The sequence below is a fragment of the Coregonus clupeaformis genome, chromosome 27, assembly GCF_020615455.1.
Source record: "Coregonus clupeaformis isolate EN_2021a chromosome 27, ASM2061545v1, whole genome shotgun sequence".
Classification (NCBI taxonomy): domain Eukaryota; kingdom Metazoa; phylum Chordata; class Actinopteri; order Salmoniformes; family Salmonidae; genus Coregonus; species Coregonus clupeaformis.
Genome location: NC_059218.1, coordinates 17705812 through 17725918, shown reverse-complemented (window position 1 = coordinate 17725918; position 20107 = coordinate 17705812). Strand labels below are relative to the sequence as shown.

General features: G+C 40.8%; 1 long non-coding RNA gene across 1 annotated transcript; it reads right to left on the bottom strand.

Moving 5' to 3' along the window:
* Positions 1 to 1307: 1307 nt before the first annotated feature.
* Positions 1308 to 19784, bottom strand: LOC121541140. The gene is made up of 3 exons (XR_005995718.2): positions 19541 to 19784; positions 16043 to 16092; positions 1308 to 2105 (listed from the first exon to the last, which is right to left on the bottom strand). It is a non-coding gene; the product is annotated as an uncharacterized LOC121541140 (long non-coding RNA).
* Between the last annotated feature and the right edge of the window lie 323 nt (positions 19785 to 20107).

The following is a 20107-nucleotide window of genomic DNA, read 5'->3' as shown; positions in this document are numbered from 1 at the left end:
TTGACTGCTGTAAATAGCAGATTCAGATTAAATTAATTACTCTGCCACTGACTGTAGATGCTTCATATCTGCGATGGTTTTCATAAATATAGCATGTCTTTTATTTATACAGATGAGTGAGTTGGGCCCCTGTGATGTATTTATCATGTGGCTGCTTTCATGTGGCCCTCTGTCTGAGCATGTCTCACATAGTAGAGAAGAGGGGTGTCTTTCAGAGCCTTATAATAATTTGGTGGGTGCTTATATTTTTCCTGTTTTATGTACAAGTGTGTATTATACGCATGTATGAAATGGAAATGTGTTTTTTTGCATATCCTAAACTCCCCCTGAGTAATCCTCGGTGAGAGGAGTCACAGCCAGCCATTATCAACGGCGACCCTGGAGCAATTAGGGTTAAGTGCCTTGCTCAAGGGCACATCGGCAGATTTTTCACCTTGTCAGCTCGGGACTTCGAACTAGCAATCTTTCGGTTACTGGCCCAATGCTCTAACCGCTAGGCTATCTGCCACTCCTTTGTGTGTGTGTGTGTGTGTGAGTGTATGCGTGTGAGCATGTGCTTGCTGTTGGAACAGATGTAGTGTGGCAGCTTGCATCATTATTGACCAGAAAAACTGTAGATTAGTGCACTATAGCTCACTGGTAATTGGTGCATGCCCGTGCCTGTATTACACCCTCACTCTCGCTGGCTGCCTTGCATCTGAGCAAAGTCATACCACCCACATACTGAGCCAGTAACCTTGACTCGCTCGTACAATACACAACACGCCCACAGGACAACGTCATACACACGTTTTCAGTTAGGCCTCAAAACAATAACAAGGCAGATCGACACTGTGCCTGTTTTAGATTAAATTAACTGATCACATGGAAATCAAGTGTTATGTATCTGCGTGAGCTTATTGGGAAAAATTCCACTGTGTATTTGCAATGAAATGTTAGAATAGCGTGCTATGGTCAAGAGCTGTAAAAGGGATGGGCCATTTGAGGATGTGAAGTCTATTTGAGATCCTGTCGGGTGTTCTCTTGTTAAAACTGAGCTGTGCAAAGAACATGTTCAGAGAAAAAAAAAGTCTAAATGGGAAGTATAAAGGCATCTGTGGTAGAGGAGTAACATAATCAGTCAACAGCAAAAACAGATGTTGAGTCCCAGTGGGTTCCCCAACATGGAGAGAAACCTCTGTCTATGACAGATGTGTGTTTAACCAACCAAACAAGACACTATGTCATTTCACTGACCAGTTTGTAATGTATAATCATATTTTATTCAATATAGAACACCAACAGCAACACATGATGTTGGTCAATAATAGAGGCTCAAACAGTTGCCATGATGATCTAACCAATCAATCCCATCAACTAGCTGCTGTCTTTGAGCCACAAACGAACAACAAATAAATTCCATCATCAATAAACGATAGGTATGGCAACCTTGACACTTATTCTACGAAACTCAAGGACGCAATGTTTTAAGAAACATCAGTTGTTTTGCCTCAGAAGCTTTTGTAACAGATTGCGAGGAGGACTGTTATATATCTTTAATGGATGACTCATCCTGCCCCTTCACTGGTTGACAATTACATGGTGCATTGGTGTTTACCTAAGTGTTCCTTGTTTTCCTCAACAAAAAAAGGAGAGAAAGACAGGCACACACACACGCACACGCACACACACACACACACACACACACAGGCACACACACGCACACACAGGCACACACACACAAAGACCTCTTAGAAGGAAAAGGCCAAACAGATGAGGCTGATGCTCCCCTAATTTCTCCTTCTGCATGCATCCATTTTGTTATCGACGCTGGATCTGTAGGTAATTGGCCAAGGCAGAGGAGAGAAACACTGCTTCAAGTGTTATCTGGCTGGCAGCAGAGTGAACAAATATATAGGAAATTACGTTGGGCTTGGGACAAAGCCATTCAGTTGCTGTGCTCATCTGAATGGTGTATCACTCACCGTTGTGAGGAGAAAAGTTAATTTTATTTGATCACTAATAACATTTCCTGCTGTGCTTCCAGGACAGGCCATGGGGGTAAAGATGCAGGCCTCCCACTGGGCTTTTTGTGGAGATGGAAGAAGATAGAATTGTAGAGGGCCCTGAAACAGACAAATGGGCCAAAGTCAATGAGAATGCTATGTACTGTACTAATAATATCAAGTCCTTTATATTTTCAAGTTAATTGCATGTTTTCTATGTATCTAGTATTTCACTAGAGTGCATTACCGTGAGAGAGAAGACTCCTAAATCAAAATGCTAGAACTTCTCACACATAGTGAGAATGCATAGGAGTGGCTTTCCCAGTAACAATTATGTATGAACAACAGGGATCCCATTGGGCACGAACTGGTTGAATTAACGTTGTTTCAATGTAATTTGTCAACGTATTACGTGCAATCTACGTGGAAAATACATTAGATTTGCAAAAATTCATCAACTGTTGTTCTGAGGGTGAAATTTCAACGACAGGATTATGTCATCAGGGTGACCAATTTTCAACATAGACCATCCTTGTATAAAATATTTCGAATTTGTATCTTTGAAACAGCGTCAGATCTTTAACGTTATATCCACAGTAAAAAACAATAGGCTGGGCAGCACCTCCTACTGGAGTGTTGATCTATCTACAGCTATCCATTTGGTCTTCCATCCAGGGCTTTAACCAAGCCCAGCCCTGATTAGTGTTGATATTTATCACTGACTAATACCAATGTGCTATCGTGAGAATGATTATTGCGAGATCTCTTAATAACTAAATAGATCCACTGTTGCTATATAAGTCATTCCAAAGTGTAGGTTTAAAAGAGCAAATGAAATGTAACCATATTTTACAGTATAAGTCATATATCATCAATGATACTATTTAGGCCTATATAGCATTTGCAATGTCATCAGCTATTGATATTGAATTGTGTTTGGTTGTCAATGAATCCAAATTTCAACATTTGAAGGAGATGTATATTTTGTGCCACTGACTTAATAATTGATATGTTGGATTCATGTCTCCATCTCAACCAAAAATCTAAGTTAAGAATATGATAAATCAAATCAAACACTTGCACTAAGAAAAAAATAAAGTTTGATTTGATTTAGTCCTATTCTTTAACTTTGATTTTTGGTTGAGATGGAGCTGTGAATCCAACATATCAATTATTATTTGTAGATATACTGGAATTAAAGCCAGACTGAGTCAGTGGCACAAAATATACATATCCTTCAAATGTTGATATTTGGTTGCGTTGACAACCAAACACAACTCAATATGACTTTTGCAATACAGTAAATAGACTATTAACTTGTCGACAAGTTAGCAAATTACAGTGGGGAAAAAAAGTATTTAGTCAGCCACCAATTGTGCAAGTTCTCCCACATAAAAAGATGAGAGAGGCCTGTAATTTTCATAATAGGTACACGTCAACTATGACAGACAAATTGAGAAAAAAAAATCCAGAAAATCACATTGTAGGATTTGTAATGAATTTATTTGCAAATTATGGTGGAAAATAAGTATTTGGTCACCTACAAACAAGAAAGATTTCTGGCTCTCACAGACCTGTAACTTCTTCTTTAAGAGGCTCCCCTGTCCTCCACTCGTTACCTGTATTAATGGCACCTGTTTGAACTTGTTATCAGTATAAAAGTCACCTGTCCACAACCTCAAACAGTCACACTCCAAACTCCACTATGGCCAAGACCAAAGAGCTGTCAAAGGACACCAGAAACAAAATTGTAGACCTGCACCAGGCCGGGAAGACTGAATCTGCAATAGGTAAGCAGCTTGGTTTGAAGAAATCAACTGTGGGAGCAATTATTAGGAAATGGAATACATACAAGACCACTGATAATCTCCCTCGATCTGGGGCTCCACGCAAGATCTCACCTCGTGGGGTCAAAATGATCACAAGAACGGTGAGCTAAAATCCCAGAACCACACGGGGGGACCTAGTGAATGACCTGCAGAGAGCTGGGACCAAAGTAACAAAGCCTACCATCAGTAACACACTACGCCGCCAGGGACTCAAATCCTGAGTGTCCCCCTACTTAAGCCAGTACATGTCCAGGCCCGTCTGAAGTTTGCTAGAGTGCATTTGGATGATCCAGAAGAGGATTGGGAGAATGTCATATGGTCAGATGAAACCAAAATAGAACTTTTTTGGTAAAAACTCAACTTGTCGTGTTTGGAGGACAAAGAATGCTGAGTTGCATCCAAAGAACACCATACCTACTGTGAAGCATGGGGGTGGAAACATCATGCTTTGGGGCTGTTTTTCTGCAAAGGGACCAAGACGACTGATCTGTGTAAAGGAAAGAATGAATGGGGCCATGTATCGTGAGATTTTGAGTGAAAACCTCCTTCCATCAGCAAGGGCATTGAAGATGAAACGTGGCTGGGTCTTTCAGCATGACAATGATCCCAAACACACCGCCCGGGCAACGAAGGAGTGGCTTCGTAAGAAGCATTTCAAGGTGCTGGAGTGGCCTAGCCAGTCTCCAGATCTCAACCCCATAGAAAATCTTTGGATGTAGTTGAAAGTCTGTGTTGCCCAGCGACAGCCCCAAAACATCACTGCTCTAGAGGAAATCTGCATGGAGGAATGGGCCAAAATACCAGCAACAGTGTGTGAAAACCTTGTGAAGACTTACAGAAAACGTTTGACCTGTGTCATTGCCAACAAAGGGTATATAACAAAGTATTGAGAAACTTTTGTTATTGACCAAATACTTATTTTCCACCATAATTTGCAAATAAATTCATAAAAAATCCTACAATGTGATTTTCTGGATTTTTTTCCCTCATTTTGTCTGTCATAGTTGACGTGTACCTATGATGAAAATTACAGGCCTCTCTCATCTTTTTAAGTGGGAGAACATGCACAATTGGTGGCTGACTAAATACTTTTTTTCCCCACTGTATATGTTGGATTTACATCTCCAACTAAACCAAAAATAAAAGTTAAAGAATAGGATTAAGCCAGTGGCTCAGATGAAACTATCCAAGCATTAAATATATCTCCTTTAAATGTTGAAATTTGGTTTGCTTTGTCAACCAAACACAATTCAATATTACTTTTGTAATACAGTAAACAGCCTAATGTTAAGGATATCTTACAAACTAATGTAACAGTATTTATTCAACCTTAAAATGAGTAACACATCCATTGCCACATTTAGAGGTTACTGTAACTATAAATGTTTTCTTATGTAATCATAGAAAGCGTGCATGTTCAAGATAGCAGGCAAAGGTTGCAGGTCTGTGGAGATCTTCACAATTGCTATAATAATCTGTGCAGAATTGTTACGGATACAGGTAATTTTGTTTTTTTCCTCTCCTTCTGCCCTAATCACAGGTGTCCTTTGTGTTCCTGATTGGAGGTCGTTGGTGTGTCCCACCTGTCAGTCATCAGTTAATGCTGAGGTGGACCAATCAGTGGACATTTCTCCTGATTGCACCACCTGTTTCTGGTTTCTTACCCAATCATATCACACATCCCCTTGTTTTAAAAGCTAGTCAGTTGTGTTTGCTGACAGACTCTTTTTTGGTTGTGAGTATGTATACGATGGTGTCTTGTTTTTGTGTATGCACTCGTTAACTGTTTAGTAAGTATGGTACCTATATTTGTTTGTGCCTGGGAAAAGGGGGATTTAGCAAGTTACCCTTGGGCATACACTACCCGTAGGAAAACCTTGTCTAAACACACTAGTTAGACCTGAGCGGACCACCCACTGTATTTTTGTATGGTTAGCAGTAAGCTTAGTAGTTCTTGAGGCAGGCAAGCCTTTCCCCAAACCATTTACTGTGTGTTTTATAATAAACATTTTGTGTTTGACGGTAGCATTTGATTGTTGGCGTATTTTGTTCTCACTGTTCCTTGGCAATAGCCTAATTTGCATGAGTTATGTTACGGGCCTCTTTTCCATCCACCCTAGACTTTTAAAGCCACGGGGTTCGTAACAAGAATCTCAAACAGCATTGATCACTTACACTATGTACTTGTAATGTAATCTCAATCCAGGTCATTTGGTTGTGCTATTAGATGAAGCACAGTGACAAAACATTAAGTTGTTGTATAAATACAAAATATCTGACATTGTTTTGCTTTTAAATGTGATAACACATTTAGATGACAACTTAACCCAAAATCAGACATTGTTTTCCCATTGGAATTTGGTTGTGCTTTAGATGATTGAAGGCATAGTGATAACACATTGGGAATTCAACTAACTTCTGGCTGTCTTTTTGAGTGTGTGAATAAAGGTTGAAATCTCATTGATCAACGTCACAACCAAATATTACCCAAATTTCCATGTTGAAATGACGTGGGTGCCCAGTGGGATGTGTTTATCAGATGAGAATGTTTATTATGCGAACAGTACAATCACTTGAGATTGATAATGAAACTGAAGACACTTGATCTTAATGTCAACACAGCTTTAAAACTGCAGACCAAATTGTCGTAAATGACAGATAATTAAGTCTTATCAAGATATAGCTATATTTGGATTTTGTGGCTAGCATTCAATGCCCAAAGGAGACAGGGTTTGGCACAACACAAAATCCATGTGTACGTGTGTGTGTATAGTGCGTATGTTATCATGTGTGCTTCATGGGTCTCGGCCAGCTGTGACAGCCTGGGATCGAACCCGGGTCTGTAGTGACACTTCAAGCACACATGACAGACAATCATAAGTATTGTGTGACACACTGATGGACATGCATTTGAAATGTAATTATATTTCAACATCAAACCTTATTTCCTCCTGAAAATTGAAATGACAACATCATATCCCCATCAACTCAGCCTTCAATATCAACAAACAGAGTCACCAACCAAGCCTCTGTGACCTTGCTAGTTGCCTAGGAAACTGGGTCATCGGAGTTGAATGACCAAAAGATACTTCCTGCCCATAGAGCTTCATGTAACTAATGTTCACTGCAATTGTTTGTATGTAAACAAGAACAGACTGAACTTGCTGTTAGTACTAGGATCCAATTTCCCTGTTGGACGATCAAAGTCGAGAGATGAGAAGACATTTGGCACCGCGTTGTCTGCTGATGGTCTAAAACTGCATTCTTGCCCTCAGTTATTTGGCCAGTACATAAAAAGAGGGGGACCAATGAAATTATATACTGCAACTGCCAAATCTATGTAATAAAGCAGAGGACTGTTCTCCTAGGGCTGGAGCTGAGAGTTAATTTGGATCCTCAGAATTTAGTGGGCTTCAACAGAAGTGCCTGAAGTGCTCTGCTGTGTCCATATCAGTTGTGGGCAGAGGTACGAGGTTGGCTGGCCAACTTTTGCGTGCCCCTCGGGGGTGGGGGGAGTACAGTGATTGATATCACAGGAGCTGGCTAGAGAATGTTCCTTGGTTCACTGAGACTAGTGCTGAGCGATTAACCGAAATGTTGGTCACTTGAAGGAGCTGGGGCAGTTTTGCCTTGAAGAATGGGCAAAAATCCCAGTGGCTAGATGTGTCAAGCTTATAGAGACATGCCCCAAGAGACTTACAGCTGTAATTGCTGCAAAAGGGGGCTCTATAAAGTATTGACTTCGGGGGGGTGAATAGTAATGCACGCTCAAGTTTTCTGTTTTTTTGTCTTATTTCTTGTTTGTTTCACAATTATATATTTTCTCGCTTCTTAAAAAGTGGTAGGCTTGTTGTGTCAATCAAATGATACAAACACCCCCAAAAATCCATTTTAATTCCAGGTTGTAAGGCAACAAAATAGGAAAAATGCCAAGGGGGGGTGAATACTTTCGCAAGCCACTATATCTGCAATATTAAAGCTGATGTACCCCTTAATAAAACTAAAAGAAAGACCTGGTACCGGGCCCCTTTGGGATCTGCCCTTGTCTCACAAACCCCACTCTAGCTCAGCCCCTGTTAATCACACAGGCTAATGGTTGGTATATACGGATGCAGATGAAATAGACGAATTCCCAGAAGTCAAACACACAATGTTTAAAAAGGGTTAGAAGCCCAAAACACGCTGGCGTTATGGTGGGACTCATTGGGTTAAAAGACACATTTTACATTACCCTGTAGTTTACCAATCAAATGGGCTGATGGTAAAGTAGACATGGTATTCATATCCCGAAAGATATAAATGAACTTACCACAACAAATTTCAATAGAAAGTTAGCACAAATAGACAAGATCCTGCAACCATGGAGAGGTAAATCACACTGATTAGTCATATCACAGTTGCGTTATTTACTTACGGCGCTGCCTGCTCCAGATTACTCGTTTTTTCAATCATATGAGCAAAAAATATTCAGCTTTATTTGGAACGCTAAGCTAGACTAAATTAAATGTGCCTATTTACACTGAGTGTACAAAACATTAAGGACAGCCTCAATTCGTCGGGATGCTGGCCCATGTTGACCTCAATGCTTCCCACAGTTGTGTCAAGTTGTCTGGATGTCCTTTGGGGGGTGGATCATTCTTGATACACACAGGAAACTGTTGAGCGTGAAAAACCCAGCAGCATTGCAGTTCTTGACACAAACCGGTGCACCTGGCACCTACTACCATACCCCGTTCAAAAGGCACTGAAATCTTTTGTCTTGCCCATTGACCCTCTGAATGGCACACATACACAATCCATGTCTCAATTGTCTCTCAAGGCTTAAAAATCTTTCTTTAACCTGTCTCCTCCCCTTCATCTACACCGATTGAAGTGGATTTAACAAGTGACATCAACAAGCGATCAAAGCATATGGGTGATTCTGCAACTTCGGGCACTTTGGCCCTGCAAGCTTTCAGAAATGAAAACTTATTGAAACCATTTTACCAGTATCATAATTGTCTTTGATTTGTCTAGAAACAATATCTGATAATGGCTGCGATCGTACTATTCAGGAATGTATATATTTTTGCCATTTTTTCCAGACAGCTATAGTCAATGTCATTTCCATCACGTCATTAAACATCCATTTTAGTTGAAAATGAAATATCATACCATTTATTTATAACACCTTTCTTATACATTTGTACATGAACTTGTATTGAATATTATTTTAAGTGATCTTTTAGGTTTTCCTAATATTCATAATTCAACACGACCCCTGAATGTATAAACTTGCCTTTGTGACAGCTGAAAACATTTATTTATCATGAAAAATAAAATATTTCCACCCAGCCTTTTTGTGAGATTAGGATAACAACCATATGATTTCCCTATCTAAAACAAATCAATCAATGTAAATTATATATAGTATACTCATTTACCTCAAGAATATGGGAATGGTGGAAATGACTAGGTGTGCTGTAAATGACATCTATGTAAAAAAAAAACGTATGAAAACAATATTTTATTGCAAACATTTTGAACAACAACCATTGTTAAACATTTAATTAATATAAGGCAAAGTAAGATTCCAAAAGTAGCCGATGGGCAGAGCTCAAGGAAGTAGGCCAGTGTTTTTGAGAGATGGGCCCAGATAGCAGAGGGGTCATGCCGCATAGAAGAGCTCAGTGAGCAAAGTGAAACTGTATCATTTGTGGTATATCCAACACAGGTGTGGAGGGTCACCTGCTTGTGAGAATCACCAAAGTGAACTGCCTCGATTTCACTGATGTATTTATACAGGTAGTTCTGCACAATGATCTCATCTTTCTGCGATTCTCTTTTAATTCTCTCAGTTTGGAGTATTCGTGTTGAATGTTGTACACGTGTTTCCCCAACTTCTCTTTCAATCCTTTGGAGAAGTCCTCCAGTAGAATCTACAGTGTGCCACACGCCTTTTATTTTACTGTACAGTGAACTTCTCCATGTTTCCCTCTTTGTTTTTCTTCTGTCTTTCTTCAGCTTTGTTTTTCCACTCAAACCACCATGTCTGCTCACCAGCATCAAAGTCAGATGTTTTAAGCTCTTTTGCTTGGCAAAGGGAGCACTCTGTGTACATGCACTCTTCTTCAGGTTCTCACAGGACAAAGACTCAATAAGGTTTTCAATGTTGTTGCAGCTGATCACTTTGTGATACTGTAGTTTGTCCGTCATGTACTGGAGATTGGCGTGGGTTTTGCAGAGGCATGTGTCCTTATCCTGGACTGTTGGCTTGACAACCCAAAAAGGACGTATTTTGCAGAATTCACAGTAGGAAATTTGAATCCCTGAATGTTCCCTCTTAAACTTCTGATAAAGGTTCTGATTTGTGCCATTCAAGAAGCGCTTCTGCTTTTTCTTCTTGTTCCTCGTTAGTATGTCCCTTTTCTCTGTTGTTGCTCTACTGTTGTCATCACGTTCATATAATCTAGTGATTTTATCTTCTGTGGCTGTGCTAATTCTGTTACACTGCTTTTTCCTGGAGTATTGAAGACTTGTTGGCCTGTTTTCATTTGCCCTCAGACCAGGCCATACTTTCTCAGGATGTTGCCTCTGAACATTTTTGAAGCCACTTGTTTGTCCTTGGCACTGCGCATGTTTTGATACTTTTGCTTTAACTCTACAATGATGGCATTTTGAAACAATAAATTCCTTTTCAAGTTCTTCGGAGATCCCTTCATTGCTGTTTTTTTCTTTGTCTTTGGGGAATCTTGTCTCTCCATTTTCTTCATCAGTCAATCATACCTTTTTTTGTATTTCTCAGCTTTCCGTAAAGCATTATCAAGTTTGACATTTGTCATACAAAGATCTCTGTATGTTTTTAAGCGACCTCTTCCAACCTTTTTCCTTTCCAGCAAGTATTCGACTTCTCATTCCTCTTGCAGACGATGAGGAAGGGGTATGAGGGCGTGCATCAGGGGCAGGTAAGTTAGGGGCAGGTATGTTGGCCTCTGGCTGCAAGTCATCTGGTGACTGAGGTGGTGTGTTGCCTGATAGGTAGGTCTCCATTGCAACTGTTCTCTTTAAAGTCTGTCTTCTATTCTGTTGGTTGCATTTCCATTGCCTGCTCTTGCCTTTTTGTTCTCGCTTTGTAAGCTCAGAGAGATTTCCCTTCTCCCTTCTCTTTTTTTCTGCCAGTATCTCTCCCTGTCTTTTTGCAGATGTTCCTGGTATTGTATAGGATACTTTTTTTATGTGTTTTCTATGTATGTGACCTCTGCGCTGTTTTATGTGGCATCTTCTAAAAACAAAGAAAAATACTACGTTTTCAACTTGTGCACACTTGGAGAATTTTCTAGATTAAATTAATTTAAAACATGATTAAAAAAGCCTAAAGTAAAAAAAAAGTTAAAAGTAAAAACGAATAACTTTATGAATGTTTGTCATTTCCACCACGTCCTGTCATTTCCACCACAGAAAAGCTTGTGATGGAAATTTTACATTTACATTTACATTTATGACTGTGATGGAAATGACGCTGTTTAGCATGCTTTGGCTAGTATTACAACTAGCATATAGTTTACACTAAATACATAAAATATACAAATTTTTATAAAATTCTACCACAAATGAAAGAAATTATAGCCTGTTTGGAAATGACTGAAAATAAAAATATTCTCTACACAAGCAATATTTACCTAGATTTTTCTTCAACTTCTGGACATCACATCTCGAACAACTGCAGCCATGTGCTTCAGTGTCACAATACGTTTCCATGGTAACTAAGTTAATGTTCTCTTGAAAAAACGTTATTAATGAAGAATTTGTCGTCAGTGGTGGAAATGACACCACTACCAAAGGATAGGTAAATAAACTATATAATGGGCATACTCAATAAATATTGATATAGATTTTATTTCATTGACTCTCTCTAGTTGATTACATTATATAATGAACAATGGGAGAAACTCCCCAAATCAAATCAAATTTTATTTGCCACATGCACCGAATACAACAGGTGTAGACCTTACAGTGAAATGCTTACTTACAAGCCCTTAACCAACGATGCAGTTTTTTAAGAAAGAAAAAAAAGTGTTAAGTCAAAAATAGATAAGTAGAAAATAGCAAATAATTAAAGAGCACCAGAAAAATAAAATAACAGTACAGAGGCTATATACAGGGGGTACCGGTACAGAGTCAATGTGCAGGGGCACCGGTTAGTCAAGGTAATTGAGGTAATATGTACATGTGGGTAGAGTTAAAGTGACTATGCATAAATAATAAACAGAGTAGCAGCAATGCAAATAGTCCGGGTACCCATGATTAGCTGTTCAGGGGTCTTATGGCTTGAGGGTAGAAGTTGTTAAGAAGCCTTTTGGACCTAGACTTGGCGCTCCGGTTCCGCTTGCCGTGCGGTAGCAGAGAGAACAGTCTATGTCTAGGGTGGCTGGAGTCTTTGACAATTTTTAGGGCCTTCCTCTGACACCGCCTGGTATAGAGGTCCTGGATGGCAGGAAGCTTGGCCCCAGTGATGTACTGGGCCGTACGCACTACCCTCTGTAGTGCCTTGCGGTCGGATGCCGAGCAGTTGCCATACCAGGCGGTGATGCAACCAGTCAGGATGCTCTCGATGGTGCAGCTGTAGAACCTTTTGAGGATCTGAGGACCCATGCCAAATCTTTTCAGTCTCCTGAGGGGGAATAGGCTTTGTCGTGCCCTCTTCACGACTGTCTTGGTGTGTTTGGACCATGATAGTTTGTTGGTGATGTGGACACCAAAGAACTTGAAGCTCTCAACCTGTTCTACTACAGCCCCGTCGATGAGAATGTGGGCGTGCTCAGTCCTCAATTTTTTCCTGTAGTCCACAATCATCTCCTTTGTCTTGATCACGTTGAGGGAGAGGTTGTTATCCTGGCACCACACGGCCAGGTCTCTGACCTCCTCCCTATAGGTTGTCTCATCGTTGTCGGTGATCAGGCCTACCACTGTTGTGTCGTCGGCAAACTTAATGATGGTGTTGGAGTCGTGCCTGGCCATGCAGTCATGGGTGAACAGGGAGTACAGGAGGGGACTGAGCACGCACCCCTGAGGGGCCCCCGTGTTGAGGATCAGCGTGGCAGATGTGTTGTTACCTACCCTTACCACCTGGGGGCAGCCCGTCAGGAAGTCCAGGATCCAGTTGCAGAGGTGTTTAGTCCCAGGGGCCTTAGCTTAGTGATGAGCTTTGAGGGCACTATGGTGTTGAACGCTGAGCTGTAGTCAATGAATAGCATTCTCATTGTCCAGGTGGGAAAGGGCAATGTGTAGTGCAATAGAGATTGCATCATCTGTGGATCTGTTGGGGCGGTATGCAAATTGGAGTGGGTCTAGGGTTTCTGGGATAATGGTGTTGATGTGAGCCCTGACCAGCATTTCAAAGCACTTCATGTGCCATGGGTCGGTAGTCATTTAGGCAGGTTGTGTTGGTGTTCTTGGGCACAGGGACTATGGTGGTCTGCTTGAAACATCTTGGTATTACAGACTCAGACAGGGACATGTTGAAAATGTCAGTGAAGACACTTGCCAGTTGGTCAGCGCATGCTCGTAGTACACGTCCTGATAATCCGTCTGGCCCTGTGGCCTTGTGAATGTTGACCTGCTTAAAAGTCTTACTCACATCGGCTACGGAGAGCGTGATCACATAGTCATCCGGAACAGCTGATGCTCTCATGCATGCTTCAGTGTTGCTTGCCTCGAAGCGAGCATAGAAGTGATTTAGCTCGTCTGGCAGGCTTGTGTCACTGGGAAGGTCGCGGCTGTGCTTCCCTTTGTAGTCTGTAATAGTTTTCAAGCCCTGCCACATCCAACGAGCGTCAGAGCTGGTGTAGTATGATTAAATCTTAGTCCTGTATTGACTCTTTGCCTGTTTGATGGTTCGTCGAAGGGCATAGCAGGATTTCTTATAAGCGTCCGGGTTAGAGTCCTGCTCCTTGAAAGAGGCAGCTCTACCCTTTAGCTCTGTGCGGATATTGCCTGTAATCCATGGCTTCTGGTTGGGATATGTACATACGGTCATTGTGGGGACAACATCATCGATGCACTTATTGATGAAGCCAGTGACTTATGTGGTGTACTCCTCAATGCCTTCCAGTCTGTGCTAGCAAAACAGTCCTGTAGCTTAGCATCTGCGTCATCTGACCACTTCCTTATTAACCGAGTCACTGGTGCTTCCTGCTTTAGTTTTTGCTTATAAGCAGGAATCAGGAGGATAGAGTTATGGTCAGATTTGCCAAATGGAGGGCGAGGGAGAGCTTTGTACGCGTCTGTGTGTGGAGTAAAGGTGGTCTAGAGTTTTTTTTCCTCTGGTTGCACATTTAACATGCTGGTAAAAATACGGATTTAAGTTTCCCTGCATTAAAGTCCCCGGCCACTAGGAGCGCTGCCTCTGGATGAGCGTTTTCCTGTTTACTTATGGCCTTATACAGCTTATTAAGTGCAATCTTAGTGACAGCATCAGTTTGTGGTGGTAAATAGACAGCTACGAAAAATATAGATGAAAACTCTCTTGGTAAATAGTGTGGTCTACAGCTTATCATGAGATACTCTACCTCAGGCGAGCAAAACCTCGAGACTTCCTTAGTATTAGATTTTATGCACCAGCTGTTGTTTACAAATATACACAGACCGCCACCCCTTGTCTTACCGGAGTCAGCCGTTCTGTCCTGCCGATATAGTGTATATCCCACCAGCTGTATGTTATCAATGTCGTCGTTCAGCCACGACTCGGTGAAACATAAGATATTACAGTTTTTAATGTCCCTTGGGAGGATCACCTTAATCTTATGTTGTCCAATTTATTTAAAAATGATTGAACATTGGCTAATAGGATTGATGGGAGCGGCAGTTTACTCGCTCGCCGTCGGATCCTTACAAGGCACCCCGACCTACGTCCACGATATCTCCGTCTCTTTCTCATGCGAATGACAGGGATTTGGGCCATGTCGGGTGTCTGTGGAATATCCTTCGCGTCCGACTTGTTGAAGAATAAATCTTCGTCCAATACGAGGTGAGTAATCGCTGTCCTGATATCCAGAAGCTATTTTTGGTCATAAGAGACGGTGGCAGAAACATTATGTACAGAATAAATTATAAATAACGCGAAAAAAACACACATAATAGTACAATTGATTAGAGGGCTGTAAAACGGCAGCCATCGTCTCCGGGCGCCATACTGTACAAATACAGGTGTGCCAAGCTTGTAGCATCATACCCAAGAAGACTCGAGGCTGTAATCGCTGCCAAAGGTGCTTCAACAAAGTACTGAGGAAAGGGTCTGAATACTTATGTAAATTTTATATTTCCGTTTTTTGCAAAGAAATCTAAAAACCAGTTTTTGCTCTGTCATTATGGGGTATTGTGTGTAGATTGATGAGGGGAAAAACAATTGAATCAATTTTAGAATAAGGCTGTAATGTAACAAAATGTGGAAAAAGTCAAGGTATCTGAATACTTTCCGAATGCACTGTATGTAGTGGTGTAATAATGTTATATATTTAGTTTTATATGTAATGTAAGTGCCTTAATGTGTTTGGACCCCAGGAAGAGTAGCTGCTGCTTTGTCAACAGCTAATGGGGATCCCTAATAAATAAATACAAAAATACTCCCTTCCTTGTAGGCTTATCCAATTTCGAAGGCTTGGCTTGACAATCTCCGAATGTCATTAAATGTTTTTGTGTTTCGTAACGGATGTCTCTTTCTATTCCTCATATGACCGGGATTGCACAATAAAGTTGGGGACTTACTTCCATTATTATGGTCCCTATTTTTGACATAAATACATACAATGACATAGATACAGACACATTACAGAGATACAAACAAAACAGATGTGCAGGCATAATCAAAGTGACACTGGACTAGCGCACTTGCCATAGTCTTTTGGGTGTCTATAGCTAGGTTTCCATCCAATTGGAGACAGATTTTCATGTGAATATTCTACAATCTGCATTAAAACAATATGCACATTTCAGAGTTTGGAAACAGGGTTTCGATGTGTAGCATATGCAAAACTTTGCCGTTTTTTTATAGTTTTTTAAGCTACAGATCGAATTTAATTTAGCCAATGAAAATGTCTCAACAGAATTAAATAAAATAGGTTTTGCATAGGCTTATTTAAAGAACTGGTTTCGATTAATAAATAAGCGTACAATAATAACAATGATATACAATAATAATAATGATCAAACAAATGATTATATATAAATGTAAGTTTCAAAATTGCATCCTACCTGAATAGGGATTTGCGCAGTAGCCTGCATTTGGCTGTGCCAAAGTTCATCTAATTTTTTAAAACATTTTTTAGTCATTTAGCAGACGCTCTTATCCAGAGCGACTTACAGTTAGTGAGTGCGTACATTTTTCACACTGGCCCCCTCTACAATATTAAAACCTATATTACATTTCCCTTCTAGGCTTTTCACTATAGGCATACTCTTTTTCCTCTAACTTTTGTTTTACTTCAATGAAAAGGGACCCCATCAGTATAGGCCAAGGCTCCTTTCTCACTCTCTCTCTCCTCAGTGGCAGGAGCATGTGTGTGCAAGGCGTGAGAGAATGGTGCTGAAGCGCACATTGCAGGTGTAGGCTATGATAGACAGCCTATCCTGGATAATTTGGCCAGCTACAATTTTATCGGCTTTATATTTCTTTGGGGCCAAAATCCGGCAATTAGGCCTACCGGCTAAGGGAAACTCTGGCATATTTTCCCATCAAGAGTTGTGTTTCCATCAAATTGATTTGCTGCAGATAAAAGTCTGTGCGTAAATACATTTGAGGTTAAATTCCCATGTACCGAGTAAAAAATATAAGTTAAATTGGTTTCCATTGCATTTTCAACTCTTGACCTACTGATTGTTTTGTCACTAAAAATGTTGCATATAGATATAGCAAATTTGCCCGCTATGGTATCGGTACGTGCGCTCTAGCTAACAGCTTGCAGATACAGTGCAGGTATAGCCTACTACATTATGACATTATTATGGACAAAAGTGCGAGATTATTTGTCAAATCGCAGCCAAGCATTGATCACCATTCACCACAATAAGACCCTCGATATTTATTGAAAGGAGCATCAACCTCACCTTTCACCATCCTGTGAAGTTCATCATAACTTATTTCATCTGTAGCTTAATAAACTGCACGCTTTCGCATGATGTCGTGACAATTTTTTATCCGACATGTAGGCTACTTAGCATTTTGAGGATGCTGAAATTATATTTTGGATGAACATGCACAGGCCTACAGGAGACTTTTGAAGTAGCCTAAACAGATTAAAACATTGTGGCTGGTTGTGTTCATGCCACATATAAAAGCTAATACATTAAAAAAGTTAAATGATAAATATTTAGGCTATATTGAAGCGTTAGGTTCAAGGTGTGCGAAGAATAGCAGCTCAGATTGGAGAGGAGGCAGAACATGTGTTAAACTTTCCTGAATAACTGGGCCTGCCGGGAGCATACAGTGCTTTCGGAAAGTATTCAGATACCTTGACTTTTTCCACATTTTATTATGTTACAGCCTTATTCTCAAATTGATTAAATTGTTTTTTTTCCAACATCAATCTACACACAATACCCCATAATGACAAAGCAAAAAAAGGTTTAGAGACATTTTTGCTAATTCATTCAAAATAAAAAATGGAAATATCACATTTACATAAGTATTCAGATCCTTTACTCAGTACTTTGTTGACGCACCTTTGGCAGCGATTACAGCATCGAGTTTTCTTGGGTATGACGTTACAAGCTTGGCACATCTGTATTTGGGGAGTTTCTCCCATTCTTCTCTGAAGATCCTCTTAAGCTCTGTCAGGTTGGATAGGGAGTGTTGCTGCACAGCTATTTTCAGGTCTCTCCAGAGATGTTAGATCGGGTTCAAGTCCGGGCTCTGGCTGGGCCACTCAAGGACATTCAGAGACTTGTCCCGAAGCCACTCCTGCTTTGTCTTGGCTGTGTGCTTAGGGTCGTTGTCCTGTTGGAAGGTTCCCTCCAGACGCTTGGCATTCAGGCCAAAGAGTTCAATCTTGGTTTCATCAGACCAGATAATCTTGTTTCTCATGGTCTGAGAGTCCTTTAGGTAACTTTTGGCAAACTCCAAGCGGGCTGTCATGTGCCTTTTACTGAGGAGTGGCTTCTGTCTGGCCACTGCCATAAAGGCCTGATTGGTGGAGTGCTGCAGAGATGGTTGTCCTTCTGGAAGGTTCTATCATCTCCACAGAGGAACTCTAGAGCTCTGTCAGAGTGACCATCGGGTTCTTGGTCACCTACCTGACCCAGGTCCTTCTCCCCCGATTGCTCAGTTTGGCCGGGCGGCCAGCTCTAGGAAGAGTCTTGGTGGTTCCAAACTTCTTCCATTTAAGAATGATGGAGGCCACTGTGTTCTTGGGGACCTTCAATGATGCAGAAATGTTTTGGTACCCTTCAACAGAACTGTGCCTCAACACAATCGTGTCTCGGAGCTCTACGGACAATTCCTTCAACCTCATGGCTTGGTTTTTGCTCTTACCTGCACTGTCAACTGTGGGACCTTATATAGACAGGTGTGTGCCTTTCCAAATCATGTCCAATCAATTGAATTTACCACAGGTGGACTCCAATCTAGTTGTAGAAACATCTCAAGGATGATCAATGGAAACAGGATGCATCTGAGCTCAATTTCGAGTCTCATAGTAAAGGGTCTGAATACTTATGTAAATACGTTTATTTTATTTTATAAATGTGCTGAAATGTCTAAAAACCTGTTTTCGCTTCGATATTATGGGGTATTGTGTGTAGATTGATGAGGATTTGTATTTATTTAATCGATTTTAGAATAAGGCTGTAACGTAACAAAATGTGGAGAAAGTCAAAGGGTCTGAATATTTTCTGAAGGCACTGTATGTGGACACATTATTATAGGACGACTTGGGAGAATGATGATCTGCAACAGACAGCGTGTTCAGTATCAGAAATAAAAACACAGCCAGACTGGCTTGCTACTGTGCCTTTCTAGACCGTATAAACTGTGGAGAGTAGACCCACAATTGATCCAAATCGAATGAAACATTCAAATCGCAGGGCTTTTGCGCTAGTCTAGGTAGGATAATTATATTGCCCCTGAACAAGATCAGTAGGGGAGCTTTTTGAGCTGTGTGTCTCATGTCTTCACTGTTTTTTCATGTGCAATGATGCACCTGGCCTCTCCACTGCCTATCAGCTAATCCTATTTGTTCTTGTGGATTCATTTTACAATTGATGCAGCTTTGAATGCTTTTATGTGTGGTATGATTGCTATTTAGCCTATTGCAGATCTGGACAAACTATCCATCTACCACTATGGTCACTATGAATGGTGGATAGAGTGCAGGATATACCATTAGACTGGTAGACTATAGTGACCTGTGGTATAGTAAAAGTTAGCACAAGGAAAAGCGTAGTGTATAAGGGAAGTACCAAAACACCTTGATATAGGGGAGGCGCATGCAAGCAGATGAGGACATTTGTCTAGGATGGAAGAAATTATATGGTAAAACCTGCAAATAGCGAATGTGAACCAGGGAAAATATGCACCACCCTTCCATGTGCCCAATAACAAAACACACAACTCTCCCTTATTTTGGACCACTCCTCCCTCCCAGTAAATTGCGATCTGTCCCTAAACACACCAACTATGACATCAAGACACGGACCATGTTAATGAGTCATGGAAAGATTTAGTAGATTTTAGTAAGATTTTAGAAGGTGACTTACACTAGTTCCTGGTGCTGAGCTTGATGTTGATGCAGCTGCAGATGTTAATGGGATCAGACACTAAATAGAACACATAACATTAGTCACGTTAGGCTCTGCGGTAGTATATTTGCCTGTAATTACCCCCCCAAAATGAAACGCTAATTAGTCGCTAATGTGGCTTTCATACAGAACTACACATCCTTTCGCAAGTTTTTGTAGCGAACTAGCGATCGATTTGAAGCAAGGATGGTTCTGTGCTATGTACCAGATTGTAACCACTACTCAAATAAGCACACGTGCATTTTATCGTGACTGTTGTGACCTTATTATTGCCATGTTCTTTGTGAGCTAGCCAGCTAGTTAATGTTAGCTCAGGGTTTATGTAGTCATACTTCTGCAAGTGGTGACTAGCTAGCCAATGTCAGCCCACCTGGGCAAGGGTATAGCTAGCTAGCTAAATATCGCCTGGTGGGCTAGCTAGTTAGGCATTTTGGTTGGCTAGTTGGCTACATTAGTTAACGTTCCACCACAGATAGGTTTAGTTATACAAAATATTTGGTTGCACCGTATCTCACCGTGGTGTAG